This window comes from Triticum dicoccoides, chromosome 2A (genome assembly GCF_002162155.2).
Source record: "Triticum dicoccoides isolate Atlit2015 ecotype Zavitan chromosome 2A, WEW_v2.0, whole genome shotgun sequence".
Lineage (NCBI taxonomy): Eukaryota > Viridiplantae > Streptophyta > Magnoliopsida > Poales > Poaceae > Triticum > Triticum dicoccoides.
Genome location: NC_041382.1, coordinates 548,908,244 through 548,925,552, shown reverse-complemented (window position 1 = coordinate 548,925,552; position 17,309 = coordinate 548,908,244). Strand labels below are relative to the sequence as shown.

Genomic DNA, 17,309 nt, shown 5'->3' with positions numbered 1-17,309 from the left:
AGCATAAGAGCATCTCCAATGGCAGCCGGCAAATTTCCTCCCGCTTCCTTCCGCGGAGGACGAAATCAAACGCCAGCGGCATACATTTTCACAACTCTAACCAACCAGATGAAATTCCTGCAAACACGGACTGATTTCACATAAGCAAGAAGGATTTCGTATAAAAAAGCTAGATCTTCATATAAACATGATGGATTTCATTACATTTACATGAACTAAGCGGTGCCAATCCGACTCTCTTGGTATAATTAATACTCCCTCCGTCCAGAAATACTTGTCCTAGAAATGGATGTATCTAGACTTATTTTAGTTATAGATACATAAATTTATCGACTCTTAGAACAAATATTTCCCGCCAGCTCGAGAGGGAGTACATAATCTAAATGGCCGCTCGTGGATCCCTTTGTCTTCCTCATGTCCGACAGACACTTGCGGGGTCGACGAAGGTCCTCAGAAGAGACGAAGCAGCAAAGAAACCACCTGAATGCGCAATAGTTGCCTCAGCGGTGGCCTTCATGGGACGCAAGTGGTGACGGCCTCCCATGTTCTACTTCTCCTTGATGATGGCGGCGGACACGGAGAAGCTGGCCACCGACTCATCGCTCTCCACGCACCCAGCTTCTGTCTCTGCCTGCATGGCGCTGCCGCAGGTACGGGAGGTGTGCTTGCCTCTCCGGCTGACCTCGCGCCAAGTGCTGCAGGCTGGCTTAGGGCACGGAAGGTCAGCAGAGGACTCGAAGCAGGAGGAGGTTGCTTCTCGCCAAACATTGTCTCCTTAGCAGAAGGGATCCTGAGGAATCACGGTTAGGAGGAGAAGCGGTACTCGAATAATTGCAAAGATAAGGTACTCGCTCGTCAATAGCAATGTACTTCCTCTGCTTCAATAACCAGAAGGCGCCACCACTGCAGCTTGGAGACCCCCTCCTCTTGCGGAGTGCCGCGAAGTTTGGTCGGAGCTGGCCTAAGCCCTGGGCGCGGTCACCAAGGCCTAGCGCGGATGGTGTAACTCCTGAGGAGGCGTCCTTAGGGGTGCTGGACCGTGCTGAGACCTCGGTACTCACCTTGTGGCGGTTCACCGGGGCCTCGGGGGCTCCGGCCTCAGGAGCATCGGACTGCGTCGCCCCACAGGCCGTTTCCTTAGGACGGCTCTCCGGGGTCCCAGGGGATGGTACCTCAGGAGCCCCAAGTGGTGCCGATTCCTCAGCAGCAACGTCGCCATCGCTCGACAGGAACCGCCCCCTACACCCGCTCCTGGGGCAGGCATCGCACTCGCGGCAGGAAGGGGGACCATGAAGAAAGGGCTCTCTCGAGGCCGTTCAAGGCCAAATGGGCGTGGTCCCCATTCGTCGAAGAGGGGCATCTACTTCATGACCTCCTCCTTGTTTGAGCAGCAGTACAGGAGGCAGCCCTCCTTCGGCATGTCAGCTGGTGTCGGGACGCCAGTCAGGAGCTTAAGCACCGTGCGCCATGCCACAAGAGGAAGGGCAGGCGCCTGGAGCCTCATGCAGTCCTCGTAGTCGGAGAAGGTCCACATCTGCCGGGTGTGGCGCTGAAGCGGAGCGATGCGACACCGGATGAACTCCTTTACCACCATGGGCACCATCACTCCGAGGTCCTTAAACCTGGTGAACCGGAGCCAGACATGGGCGAGCCTCTGATCGGTGAGCTTCGCATGCCCCCAACCAGAGCTCGGAGCTGCTGGGATCAGGGGGAGAAGCAGCAGGGGGCTGCGCATGCCAACGTCCACGAACACCAACCTCTTCTGGAAGCCTCCGACGACCGGCGAGAGCTCAAAGTTAATCCTCGAGCTGGCCATCACCGCGACGGCCTGGAGGGATACACACCCTGGGCGCTGGAGAGGATCTGTTAGGTGCAGCGAGAAGAAGTGGCGAAGCAGAGCCACGGAAGGGGCAATGACCACCATGGCTTCATAGACAAAGGCGAAGACGGCAAGGAGGATGATGGATTGGAGATCGATGCAGCGCATTGATCTGGTAATGCAAGAGCACCGCATTGAATAAATTGGAGAAGGGGGGAATCAAGCCTGCTAGAGGGTGTGGAGATGGATGGGGACCTCGGTGGTCATCCTATCAACTTCTGCGCGAGAAGCAGGCCAGGCCACCGTCGCCCCCCACTCATTGAAATAAGCGGCAAGTGCCAGGCGCACCTTGCTCATCACTTATTGGTTGAGCACCACCGACCGCTCGATGGCGGGCTCGAAGACCAGCGTCGCGGGGGCCGAGGTACGGGACTCCTTCTTTCCCTTCTTCCGTCTTGGTACCATGGCGGCAGGGGTGAGGGAGTCCTAGATTAAGGGGGTCCTCGGGCGTCCGACATGTGTGACATGGGCCGGACTAATGGGCTATGAAGATACAAGACAGAAGACTCTCTCCCGTGTCCGGATGGGACTCTCCTTGGCATGGATGGCAATCCTGGCGTTCGGATATGAAGATTCCTTTCTGTGTAACCAACTTTGTACAACCCTAGTCCTCTCCGGTGTCTATATAAACCGGAGGGTTTAGTCCGCAGAGGCAATCACAATCATACATGCTAGACTTCTATGGTTTTAGCCATTACGATCTCGTGGTAGATCAACTCTTGTAATCCTCATACTCATCCATATCAATCAAGCAGGACGTAGAGTATTACCTCCATCAAGAGGGCCTGAACCTGGGTAAAACATCGTGTCCTCTGCCTCTTGTAACCATCAACCTTAGACGCAAAGTTCGGGACCCCCCTACCAGAGATCCGCCAGTTTTGACACCGACATTGGTGCTTTCATTGAGAGTTCTGCTGCGTCGTCACCAGAAGGTTCGATGGCTCCCTCAATCATCTACAACAATGCTGCCCTGTGGGAGGTTTTCCTCCCCGGCCAGATCTTTGTGTTCGGTGGCTTTGCACTGCGGGCCAACTCACTTGGCCATCTAGAGCAGATCGACAGCTACGCCCCAAGTCACCAGATTAGTTTTGGAAATCTGGACTATGTCACTGATATCCAAGGAGACTTGGTCTTCCAAGGATTCGCGCCCTCAATCTCCGCTCTGGCCTTAGATCCTGAGCATATCGCCAGGCCCGAATACATGCTCCCTGAGGCCGCCGGACTATCTGCGGCCACTAAGCCCATTGTGGGAGAGCCGGGGGAAGTAGTGTCGCTGGCAGCCATCATGGAGCTGGACTCTTCTCCGGACACGGGCTCCGAATACTCGGAGTCAGCATCTTGTGAGTTCGGCCAAGGAGTCTCCCTCTCGCCGTACTCCACGGGCTCTCTTCTCTCGGGACAAACCTCACCTTTAAGCGGGGCTCAGGACTTAATGCGATCCCTTGTCATTACAGAGGAGCAACGTCCGAACTATGCCCAGCTCGAACTAGGTGCTCAGAGTAGGGAATTTTGCGTCCCACCCACTACACGCTTTATATCCATGGTCGAGGACTTAACAGACATGCTCGATTATGACTCCGAAAACATGGATGGTATGGACGACGATGCCGGAGAAGAGGAGGCCCAAAACCCGCTGTTTACCGGACGCTGGTCGGCCACCTTTTCATATGACGTGTACATGGTGGATACACCCTAAGAAGCTAATGGAGATGACAAAGAAGACATAGTCGAGGATATACCTCCTGAGATATAGCCAAAGTGCCGACGACAGCGGCACCGCTCTAGGTCACGCCGCAGAAAAGATACCAATACAGGCATAGGAGAAAACAATACTCTAGACGATGCCGAGGACAATGAAGACCCCGTTGAGCCAACCTCCGAACAGGATGAATGAGAAGATGGGCGAGTCAGCCCCGATGAACAGGCCGTAAACAAAGACTCGGAGGACAGTAACTATCTTCCGCTCTCCGAGGATGAGGTGAGCCTCAGAAAGGAGGATTTTATCGTGTCTGAGGAACCTCTCAAACAGGAGCGCTTTAAGCGCCGGCTAATAGCCACTGCAAGGATCCTGAAAAAGAAGCAGCAGCAGCTTCCAGCTGATCAAGATCTGCTAAACGATAGATGGACTAATGTCCTGGAAGCCGAGGAATACGGCCTCTAGCGCCCAACCAAAAGTTACCCAAAGCGCAAATTGCTACCTCAATTCAATGACGAGGCACTTGAGCCCGTACCATCAGCGTGTAATGCGGCTGATCGACCACCACGTGGCTGGGACAAAGCGGCAACTCAAGCTGAACACCGTCCCGTCCCACCTCTTCGTAAAGGTACAGATAAAAAATCTCTGGAATATACATATGACATGCGGCAGGACCTGGACACTAGAGCAGGACTGACCAGATCGATCTACGGATCACGGGGGCACGCCCCAACACGTGACGACAGCCATCTAGCCGAACGTGACAAGCATAATCACTCTTGGGCCGAAACCGGCAAACGAACTCCATCCAAGCTACGTCACGATGTGGACCGATATAGAGGCGCCACACACCCCCTTTGCTTCACTGATGAAGTAATGGAGCATGAATTCCCAGAAGGGTTTAAACCCGTGAACATCCAATCATATGATGGGACAATAGACGCTGCGGTATGGATCAAAGATTTCCTTCTACATATTCACTGCAGTGATGATCTTCATGCCATCAAATACCCCCCACTAAAACTCAAGGGGCCAGCTCGACACTTGTCGTGGAATTGTCACGACAGATGTCCTAGTGTGAGGACTTAGTTGTGGAGCCATCACGATGAAGTTAGCTTAAAGGGGTTCATCCCCTTACAGTGAAGGTAAAAGCCTAATCTAGTTAGAGGTGGTATTGCTATGGTTCCGATGAGCAGGGAGCGAATACGCTTGACCCGGCTCTCGATCTGTTGTTTCTTGTCATAAGCTGCTGCTGGGTCGTCCCCTTATAAACACGGGTTGACGCCCTGCGGCCTACAGAGTCCCGGCCGGCTTATACAACGTATCCGGCTCGATGACATTTCTTACATGCCTTACAATACAAATCTATATACATGGCGGTTTATATCCGTGGGCCTTAAGCCGCCTTCAGGTTTGTGCCCTCTACTAAGCCTATCTATGAACCGCCATTGTTACTCTGCTCTTGGGCTTAATTGAGATGAACCGCCATAGGGATGACCCGGCCCCTCCTGGGCGGGTCATACCTGATAGTCACATCCCCAACATTAGGCCCGGGTTGATTTGAACTTGTTCTTGTCAATCTTCAAAACTTAGAAAAATCCTTCCTCCTCTTACTGTGAAATATTGTCACCTGCCATCACATCATCTCAAAAAGTTGTAATAACCCGCCATGACATCACCTGTGAGTAATGCTACACGGAGTCCAAATCTTAATAAATGTCTTTCTTTACTGACCCTCCGAAAATCGAGGCGCCAGTGCCGACACATATCCATTTTACTGTCCCTCGATTCCCGCGTCTGCCATTTGTACTTCCAAGCCTATAAATAGGGCCACAGAGTCACCTTTCAGTTTTCTCCTTCTCCTTCTCGCTTTCTTCCTCCTCGCGGCGCACCAACCTACACGAACCCTGTCACCGTCGACCTTCGTCTCCGACCTCAACTCCAGCCGCCGCATCACCCTGAATGGACAAGAAAACCGCGGTGCCACTCCGCTGTCCTAACAGCATCAGTGAGCCCTCTTTCTTTCATCATAGATCTGTCATTAGGTTTCATCACTGTTCGTCGTCGTCCTTCCTTCTCATTGCTTAGATCCATGGATTAGATCCAAAAAACATATAAATCTTGCGCGGTAGTAGTTTTAGTACCTGTTTTTTTATACTAGAATATATCCTCATCGCGACAGATCTCCTCTAGGGCACCTCTGTTTTTCTACTGTCGCGTTTATAGGTTTCGAATATATCCCCTTTTCTGAACAGCGGTAGATCTGAATTTACAACTTCAACCTATGGAGCCTGTTTTCCCAACACTTAGCAAATTTTACTCTTGGTAGCTCTTTAATATCTTAGTCATGGCGGCTTATTCTGCCGGCTTATCATTACTTCATATATCATTAGCCCTCACATAAGCAACATTTCTGAACATGCACTGCAATTGTTAACTTGTAATCCCGCCAACTAACTTGAGACAGCAAATTATGTCCTTTCTTTAGGTTGTCCTTTCACCATGCCGCCAAAGACAATTACGACATGTAACTGGGCTCCCTCCATCGTCACTGAGAGCACTTTGAAGGATTTTGTCACTGTTGGATATTTTCTAGAGAAAAGTGTCATGCATTACCGTGCTCCTGACCCGGGCGAAGAGAGAACTCAGCCAAAGGATGGTGAAGTTATTGTCTTTACGGATCATATGAACCGGGGCTTCTCACCACCCGGCTCTATGTTCTTTAGGGATGTCCTGCACTTCTTCAAGCTCCATCCGCAAGACATTGGACCCAACTCCATATCAGAAATATGTAACTTTCAAGTTTTCTATGAGGTATATCTTCAAGAAGAGCCTAGCGTTGAGCTTTTCAGGGAATAATTCTACCTGAACCGGCAAAATGAGTTCACCAACGGGCCCAGCTTGGAACTTGGTGGAATTTCAATCCAGCGTAGAAGGGATGCTATCTTCCCTCAAGCAGCTCTACCGAGTCACCCCAAGGACTGGAATCAAACATGGTTCTTCTGCAAAGATATCTCGTCGTCTGATGAAAATCCATTGCCGGGTTATCGTGCTGAACGTATCGACTCAAGTTATCAACTCCCTAATAAAGTTACCGCCGTTGAACACAAGAAACTCGTTCCTACAATCAGAAAAGTCCAAGCCTTGCTAGGAAATGGTTTAACCAGAGTCGATTTAATCCACTGTTGGGTCGCATGGCGTATCATACCCTTAAGCCATCGTCCCGGCTTATTGTGTACTTATACTGGAGGAACGGATGATCCCTTGCGCCATAGCTCTCTATGTTTGATGGAAAAGGGCATCATTGAAAAGGCAATGACGCTTGTAAATAGCAAATTTGAAGATTGTAGCAAAGTGGGCTTGAATCCTTTCTACAAGCTTAACCCGCCGCCAGCGGTAAGTCTCTTGATTTCTTTTACCTTACTTCATCACCCAATCATTGCATGAACTCAACTATGTTATTCTTCTGTAGGCTAAATCTGACTTCTGGAAAGCCAAATATGACCATGAGGCTGCCAAAAAGGCAAGGGCTGCCGTAAAAGCCACCAAAAGACCATCAGGAGGTCTAAGAAGAAACCAAGCGCCTCTGGTCTGCTTAAGTTGGACGAAACCTCTGAGTCGGAGGTAGCCCTTGACTCTCTTGGCTTGTTTTTTAACAACCTTATTGACACTGACTATTGCCAGGATGACACGGGAGCCAGCCAAGAAGTCGAAGAAGAGATAACTCAAAACCTTTACCAAGGCAGAAACTTCGGCGGGTAACCCGGAAAGTAAGGTTTTCACACCCCTTGTCTTATTTAGATCCTCATTTTCTCTTAAAACGACAGCAACATGAGAGCCGCCGCCAGACTCGTACTAGTGGAGGTGAAGATTTATCCTCCGGTTTACAAAACAATCATCAGAAACGCCAAAATGAGGTTCTTTTTAACCTTTACTCTTTTATTTACCGGCGGGTTTCTTTTGTTAACCACTCAATTCCTTTGATTCCTTCTTTGCAGGAGATTTCCCGTTCTTCCTCTCGCGATTCATCACAGACTCAACTGCCGGCTTTCAAGACTGCCCCTGGGTAAGAATAATTATCTCTCTACTGTACCTTTATATCTTCATCATTATGCTGACTTGTCCAAATTCCTTTTAGCGGTCAAGCAAAGCCCGACAAGAAACCGAAGGTGACAAAGCCGACCGACGATCCGAAAACTGCTGAATCGGACCAGCCAACCTTTATACTAGAACACCCTGAACAACCAGAAGACCCTGCTTCCAATGCTCAACCTGAGATACCTGAGCCGTCTATTGACGAAACCACTATTGACCCGTCGACTACTGAACTGTCAAACTTAGTTAACCCGCCAGAGACTCATGGTGATGACATTTTAATCACTGGCACCAGATTTACTGAACCGAGGAATCCAACTGTACTAGTGAGACATTCTTCCAAACAAGAAGTCATGAAAGACGGAAAGTGAGGTTCGATGTCTCCCACTATGCTCAATTGAGTAATAGTGAAGTATTATTTGGTTATCTCAATCAAGTACACTCCAGCTCTGACTTGGAAATAGAGATGGTCAAACAGATGCACCACAAGTATGAGGTACGTCTTCCGGCTTATATAAGTTATATATACTGCCAGCCCCCAAGTCTGCTGATTAGGATAAGAATGAATAATCTATAGACTTCAAAACTTATAAGCTTCTATCCTAGACTCCCTCCACGTCCGGTTGAAAACTATCCAGATGCTGCTACTAGCATATTGCATTTGTAGTCCCCAAGGGCTGGCTTAATCAGTATGAATGAGTTGGTCCTATTGATCACTGTAAAAGAACAGAACTAGACTGTATAGCTCCCATGAGTCAGCTGAGACTGTTGACAGTTCGCCCGGCTCGTCTTTAGGAAGAGACAAACAATATGAATTAGCCCCCAAGTGCCAAGTGTTGTTGCTTGCCAAACACCTGGGACTTTAGAAAAGCCATTTCCGTTGAAAAATTGTGTTGACATACATTAGCCCCCAAGTGCCAAGTGGTTTCGCTTGCAAAGCGCTTGGGACTTAACTGTTGTAACCCACCTTGAAATATGTTTGATAAATCTGTGTTGCCTGCACGCTGCTACCACTAAACTATTGTATCAACTGAATGATGCCAAGACTCGGCTGGCAGCTCAAGACAATGAGACCCGGAAGGCAGAATCAAAATTCCAGTTTAGTGTGTCTGAGTCGGAAACATGAAGACCAGTTTTGATGAGGATAAAAAGGCTTGGGCTGAAGAAAAAACTTCCTTGATATAGTGTTCTAAGAAGGCAGAGGCGACTCTTGAGGAAGCTACCACTGAACTCGCTGGTTTAAAACACCGTGTGTCTCAGATGGTTTCTGCTATCTTCGGTAAATCCCCTTGTTATTTATCCAAAATAAGTATTTGTCTTCATAATGTAAGCCGCCACTGATCCAATTGTTTGAACTTTTTCAGGTCCCAGGAGCAGTAATCTTAGCCCAGATACGCTGGTGAAGCTCAAGGCGGTTTATACGCTTGTTGAGAAATTATACACTAGAGCTCAGCGGACTCTTGCTACTATCTCCCCAACGAATCAAGGGCCAAACTTGTTAAGTGACGTTTTGCAGAAACTGTCCATCTTGCCCACCAGGTTCCAAGAAATCAAACGGTCTTGTGCTAGAGCCGGAGCTGTACCAGCCTTGAGCCGTGCCAAAGCATGGGCACCGGAACTAGACCCGACAGATGTAGCTAGTGGGTATCCTAGTATGAAGGAAGATGGAACCTCTTTTGACCAACAAGACTTTGCCGCCCATGTCAAAGAGATTCGTCCACATGCAACAATCATCGCTGAAGAGACTAATCTCACCAAGTACCAGTCGGCTTATGATGCAGATAATCAGAAGATGCAGACTCCTTCGTATAAAATGATGGATTTAATTCCGCCGATTCGTAAGCACACTATCGCCCCTAATATTGACCCATCTGATCTCATTGACGATGAAGCTAAATTCGTAGCCTTGCGTGGCTTTGACTGGTCCAAACCCAACTTCCAGACGGTGGAGGTGGAAGACGAACCAGCAAGGGATGTATCGCAACCTTCAAGTCAGCTAGGCCAAGATTCATGAACCAGGGCCGGTTTATCATCTGCTTTCTGCAAGACTTAAAAACGATTATCCTTTTGGGCACCAAGCGCCTTGTAATAGGCTAGCTTTAAACTCTTATTCTGCTATGCCATCATGCATATTTTGCTGTGCATGACACTGTTCATCTGCCATATTAACATATGCCATGTATCCTTTATGACTTTAGCAATTTTGAATCTTTTCCTCCATACAACAGGTGAAAAGTGTCCTGGCGGTTTATCGCTGGATGGGTTATAATGCCCGATATAAACCAGAGGAACTATCACAGTTTATAACCAAGGATGAATTGAATAATAACCATATACGATTAAAAATATGTCATACTTGTGATATTTGATCACATTGTTGGTTTACCAAGCCAGTGCGGTTAGGGTGATAACCCAAAATTTGAGCATTGGTAACTATCAGAGATTGCCGATTTATAAACAAAGCTGGGCTGGGGTAATAAACACCGGATATTATCTTATCTCAAACTAGCGACTTATATTCAAAAGCCAGGCCGGGTTAATAAACACCGGATAATATCTCATCTCATACTGGCGACTTATAGTCAAAAACCAGGCTGGGTTAATAAACACTGGTGAATTATAATTACAAAGCTTTATAAGACTCATCAAATAAACCTCAAAAAGAAAATCTGTCGAATAAAAATAGGCGAAAAACGAGGCTTTCATGGGCTGCCAGGCCAAAAATCAAGTGCTTTCACGGACCGCACAGCCATTGAGTTAAACCTATATACAAACCTTATAAGATGGACCTCACATAACCAATTGTCGTTTTAACTTTGACAAGTTCAGTGTCCGCATAAGATTGACTTGTCAAATTTTTGGCGGGTCATTCCAGGATTACCTGGGCAGAGTGGCTTACTTAAAAAGGCAGGATAACCCGGGGTTTTAGGTGAATACACCTGGCTTGCAAGCCTGGATTTTAAGCCTATTACAAGGGTTATACAAACTCTTTGTTCTTTAGAACAAAAAAGCCCCCAAGCAATATTTTGAGCTGTGCTCAAGGGGCACCTATGTTTGAGTTGTGCTTTTGTAGCAGACTCGCTTTGGTCCCTTTAACTTGGGTAAAATCCCCCAAGCTTCTTTTTTTGTGTGTGTGGCCAATAAGCCGGATCAAAGGGTAATCATAACTTCGCTCTATAAACCAAAAGCCCCCAAGTGACCAAAAACTCGGTATTTAAAAGAAAGGCGACAGAGGCCCTGCTTTAGCAGGGATGCCGATTTATTACATTTATCATAATATATACATTGTCAAAAATATGTACATCAGAATAGCAGTGGCTCAAGTGTAGTAAGGCTGAAGATGAGCAATATTCCACGGCCGGCGGGTCTCTTCCTCTGACATGTGTGAGTCCTTGTGGTCTCGAACATCGATAAGGTAATATGACTCGTTGTTCAGATTCTTGTTGACCACAAAGGGTCCTTCCCAAAGTGGGGATAACTTGTGCATATCAATCAGATCTTGGATAAGCCGGAGCACCAGATCGACTTCTTGGAAAGTTCTGGTTTTAACCCGGCGGCTGTGATAATGGCGTAGATCTTGCTGGTAAATCGCTGAACGAGCCGCTGCGATGTCACGCTCCTCATCCAACAGGTCAAGTGCTTCCTGATGTGCCTTTTCATTGTCAGCTTCAACATAAGCCACCACACGTGGTGAATCATGATGGATATCACTAGGGAGAACCGCCTCTTCTCTGTAAACCATAAAGAAAGGTGTGTATCCCATAGATCTGTTAGGGGTGGTATTAATGCTCCATAACACGGAAGGTAACTCCTCCACCCAACAACCCGGCATCCTCTGCAGGGGAACCATAAGCCAGGGCTTGATGCCTTTCAAGATCTCTTAATTGGCTCTCTTAGCTTGACGATTAGATTGGGGGTCAGCCACTTACGACACAACAAGCCGGATATGCTCACGTTGACAAAAATTTTCCATAGCACCCATAGAGAGATTAGTGGGATTGTCTATTATGTTGTTGTGTGGAAAGCCAAAATGGAAGATCACCTTCTTCATGAATTGAACCGTTGTTGCTGCATCACACTTACTGACTGGCTCTGCCTCTACCCACTTAGTGAACTTATCAACCGCCACCAAAAGGTGGGTCTTCTTATCCTTGGATCTTTTCAAAGGTCCAATCATATCAAGCCCCCAAACTACAAACGGCCAAGTAATTGGAATCATCCTCAATTCTTGAGCCGGCACATGAGCTCGTCGTGAAAATTTCTAACATCCATCACACCTGCTAACCAGGCCCTCCGCATTAGCATGAGCTGTTGGCCAATAAAACCCATGACGAACTTTAGCTACGAGAGATTTTGTATCGGCATGATGATCACAGTCTCCTTCATGAATCTTAAGCAGGAATAAACAACCCTCTTCTGGAGAAACACAACATTGAAACACCCCTGTGACACTGCGACGATGTATCTCTCCATTAACAATTGTCACTGACTTAGACCGTCGGGTTATCTGCCTGGCTAAGGTTTCATCCTCAGGTAACTCGCACTGGATCATATAAACCAAATAAGGGATTGTCCAATATGGAAATACATGAAGAGCCGCCACCAACTGAGCTTCAGGGTCAGGAATAGCCAAATCTTCTTGTGTAGGTAACTTGACCGACGGGTTATGCAAAACATCAAGAAAGACATTAGGCGGCACCGGTTTACTTTGAGAACCCAACCGGCTTAAAGCATCCGCCGCTTCATTTTTCCTCCGATCAACATGCTCAACTTGATAACCCTTGAAGTGACTAGTAATAACGTCCACCTCTCGTCGATAAGCCGCCATGAGTTGATCCTTGGAATCCCAAGTACCAGATACTTGCTGAGCCACCAAATCTGAGTTGCCAAAGCACCTAACCCGGGTTAAGCTCATCTCCTTAGCCATCCAAAGACCATGGAGCAAGGCCTCATATTCAGCTGCATTGTTAGTGCAAGGAAACATCAAATGGAGAACATGACAGAATTTATCACCTCGAGGGGAAGCAAGCACAACTCTAGCCCTCGAGCCCTCCAATTGTCTGGACCCATCAAAGTGAATAGTCCAATATGTGTTATCTGGCTTTTCCTCAGGCATCTACAGCTCTGTCCAGTCATTGATGAAATCCACTAATGCCTGAGACTTGATGGCCATGCGAGGCATATATTTCAAACCGTAAGGACCAAACTGAATAGCCCACTTGGCTACCCGACCTGTGGCTTCTCTGTTCTGAATAATGTCCTCTAAAGGAGCAGAACTAACCACAGTGATGGGATGACCCAGAAAATATTGCTTAAGCTTCTGGCTGGCCATGAACACCCCATATACAAGCTTCTGCCAGCGTGGATATCTCTGCTTGGACTCAGTAAGCACCTCACTGATGTCACTAAAAAAACACACTTCCGTGATGATACGTGTTTGTCACAGTAGGTCATGTTTTTTGCCATGCATGTACATCCATGACGATTTTATGACAGAATCAAGATAGTCATACCTGTGCTGTCGGTAGAAGTGTTCAATGACATTACCAAAATTATCATCACAGAAGTGTCCACTTCCATCATGATAAATCATGCGCCACAGAAGTGCTTTCGTCAAGGGTGACCGACACGTGGCATCCATCATAACGGAACACCATTAAGATATTGGGTCCGGTAACCCGGTAACAGCCCCGACCAATGGGGATTTTCCACGTGCAAATTCATCATTGGCTGGAGGAAACACGTCTCGGCTCACCATTGGGACAGATGTCATCCACTCATTGGAACCAAGCCGCCTATGATACGTCGACACGTGGCATGGCCCAACAGAGGCCCATTCCTGTGAAAAGGTCGGCCCATTTGACTTGGTAAAAAGGTGGCGGCCTGGCCCACGGAAAGACTGTTAACGGCATGTTCGCATATAGCCCATTTACAGCCCGCTAACCCACGGCTCGTTAAGGCCTACCGGAATTAGGCCCAGTAGCGTCATCTAGGCCGTCCAATATGATTCCAGCCCATTGTAACTTCCGGCCCATGTATGGCCCATGACGTATTTCGGCCCATATGAGTCCCTTTGTAACTCTTGGCCCATTAACGGCCCGTGGTGAAACCGGCCCGTAATGAACGGTTCATCGCTTTTTACCCATTAGCGGCCCATTATTCCATTGGGTCGTTTCCAGCCCGTGTTACCTTTCGGCCTTCTCAGGGCCCATTTATTATTGGACTCATTTCCAACATTCGGTTACTTACGGCCCGTTACTGGCTTTTTCTGCTTGTGGGCCAAATTCAACCGGTGGATAAAGTCGGCCCGTTTGTGGCTCGTTAATCTGTTGGGCCATTTTCATAGCATCATCAAATACGGCTTATTTACGGTCCGTTATGGTCAGCCCATAAAATGTGCAATTTCTACTCTAGCCCGTTTACGGCCCCTTATACGGCCCGTACAAGGCCCATAGATGAGACATCCCGTAGAAGGCCCATTGATCTGACGGCCCATAGAAGGCCCATTGATCCGATGACCCATAGAAGGCCCATGGATCCGACAACCCATAGAAGGCCCATGGATCCGATAGCCGAGAGAAGGCCCATGGATCCGACAGCCCATAGAAGGCCCACAGATCCGACAGCCATAGAAGGCCATGGATCGTCCGTCCCATAGATGGCCCATAGATCGTAAGGCCTGTGGAGGGCCATGGTCACAACGTTTGGGCGAGTTGGCCCCTTTTTGAACGATATAGCATATTCAAAGAATTATCCTACTCTATACTATCACCTCTAAAAAACATACATTATACAATAAAGAGACTAAGGCATAGAAACATAGAATAATCCTACACTATACAATAAAGAAATTACAGCAGATTATACCCACTGGGCATTATGGTTCGGCACCAGTGATAATAAAACATACACAAATAGCAAATTACATACACTAGGCAAATACAGCTCGTACATCATGGAAGCACATCAACATAACTTACCATTTGAACTATAATCTCTTCAGAAAATAGGATTGGCCGGATGTAGATAGCACAAATTTCAGTCTGCAAAATCTCCAATTCCTTTGTTGTTACCTCAGTGTCTTGTTTCATTTTTTGACTCCTGCATCTAATACCTACATGTCCAGTCTCAACTTGTTGATTGTACATTGACAATCATGTACACGTTGTCTTGCCACCTCTAGTTGATGCTCGAGAACATCAGCACATTCTAATTCCAATCATAATCATTCGGTATGGCCATGCCGCACTGCTCGCAGATCTTTGTGTTGATGTCACTTCATCCTAAAATGTTTCTGTAACTACACATGACTAGGGCAAATATATAGTTACAACAGTGAAGCGAGCAAGACTGACTATTTTGTACATGGCAAAACAGGACTAACAATAATGTTACATGTCATGAAGCATAAGCAGGTGATATTTTAAAAATTATAAAAAAGGTAGTCTGTGCAGCCTGCATACAGAAATCTCTCTTAGCTCACCACAGGAGCATGATGTTGGGGCCCAATCCAAAACACAGACAAGTTACAAATTTAGACAGCATGTTGCGTAGAAGTAAGCAAGCAGTTGGCCGTTCTATAGCTCAATTAAAGTCTTAGGAGCATAATGAGCAGCAGAGGGTTTCATACAAACATACTACAGCAAGCAAAACTATGCAATCATTAGCCTAGTATAAACTAGATTGTGAGCCTCATGCAATAATGGTTGGTTAATAGACTTCAAAGCTTCAGGCACACTTCGGCAGAGTAATTAAATGGTAAGGCATTTAATTATGTCAACTAATAGTTATACAAGTACCCAACATCAGGCATCATTCTTTGGGCATCTCATTAACTGAGCACAAATAAAGCAATTGAAAAGAGCAAATTAACTATGCCTGAAACAAACAAGGAATTGAAATGTTGAGTTGGATACAGTGACTTAACTTAACAGGTTGAAGAGGCTTAGTGCAGCTCCTACTTCTCTTGCAAGGCTCCTTCCTAACATCTTGTACTTGGAAATCCTCAATCTTATCTTCATTGCACCACCTCTGCAAGGTGACACAAACTAGTTACTCGTCTCCTTGGAAGATAAATGTGCATACTTTCTAGTCTGTGAACACAAAAGGTTGAGATTATAACAAAACAACACCACATAATGAAACATGCTGCATCTCTTGCACTTGCACACAATGAAATGAGCATTTACTATGTCTGCACTATGTAAAAACTAGGCATACCTTCGAACTGGATCTCCTGGTACTCTTGGAGAGCCTACTTTAGTGTACAGCTAAACCTTTATGTCACATATGAGTTAGAAAAGGCCCCACTACAGCAGCCCTTAGCGTTTAAATCGTTGACAAGCTCTGTTAGAGTGTTAGGTCAAGAATAGCAAGTAATCAAAGCAAATAGTCCTAGTATGGCTGGCTGATGCAAACAAGCAATTGAACAGATGTGTGAGCAAATCTTACATATCAAGAAAAGAAGCAAGGAAGGAGGCTTAAATACCATCACTTGACTGACCAGATTTAAGGAGCATTTAAACGTCATGTGCAACGTATGAACTAACATAAACATTGCATATTCCCCATTCTACAATGGAATGCACATGTATTAGGTTATGACATGTATGATGATGCCTAAATGTACACTATAGCTGGCAGGAGTGATTCATCATTGGACGAACAATTGAATTGTAGGTTAAGGGCCAGTTCTATTCCGCCTTTTCAGGGCTTATTGTCAAAATAAGCCATAAAATATGTAAAGAAGTCATTTTTGAGTTATGGGCTTGGGCTTAACTAATTTCGCTTTGGAGGGGGGTGTTTAGGGTAGAACCTCACTAAAAATTGAAGGGAAGGGGAATAGTGAAATGACTCTGTTGTCTGCCTATATTACACTCAAAATGCAACTGCTGATGCCCGCATCACACCTCACCCACAAGTAAAAACAAACACACTAGTGTTCATTGCCCTGCCCACTTGCATCTCCTCTCCCTTTACCTCTACCTCGATCCCCTGCCTACAGCACTAGGGTTCCCTCTAGCGAGCTGTCGCCACTGGTCCCATCTTGCCTGGTCCTCGACGATGCTCTGTCCAGCTAGGCTACATGGCCGGCGGGTAGGGGAAAATCTCCCTGGCTGCTCCTTCCTCTGGCGCCGCCCCTCATTCTCATGGTGCCGAGCAGCTGCTCCACTGTGGTTCGTCCAACGCACTACTCCGGCAGGCACTGCACAACTACGGCTGATGCCACACTATGGCAGACGGCACCTTATTCCCCCTCCCCACCTCCCAGGCCGTGGCCTTGAGGTGCTGTTGAAGGATGAGCTCATCCACCAAGGTGACGATCTCCTCTGATTTTTTGCCAAATTTTCATTCTGATCCACTATACGATGAATTGCTATGAGCTACTTCTGCTGCTGCTACATGATGCATTGCTATGAGCTGCTCCTGCTGCTGCTATATGATGAATTGCTATGAGCTGCTGCTATATGATGAATTGCTATAAGCTGCTACTGTCTCTGCTATATGATGAATTGCTATGAGTTGCTGTTGTTATATGATGAGTTGCTATATGCTGCTCCTGCTGCTGCTGTATGATGAATTGCTATAAGCTACTCCTGTTGATGCTATATGATGAATTGCTATGAGATGCTCCTGCTG

The 17,309-nt window shown here is 47.0% G+C and overlaps 1 pseudogene; it reads right to left on the bottom strand.

Moving 5' to 3' along the window:
* Positions 1–1,360: 1,360 nt before the first annotated feature.
* LOC119357941 overlaps positions 1,361–17,309 on the bottom strand; it is a 131,763-nt pseudogene continuing 115,814 nt past the window's right edge.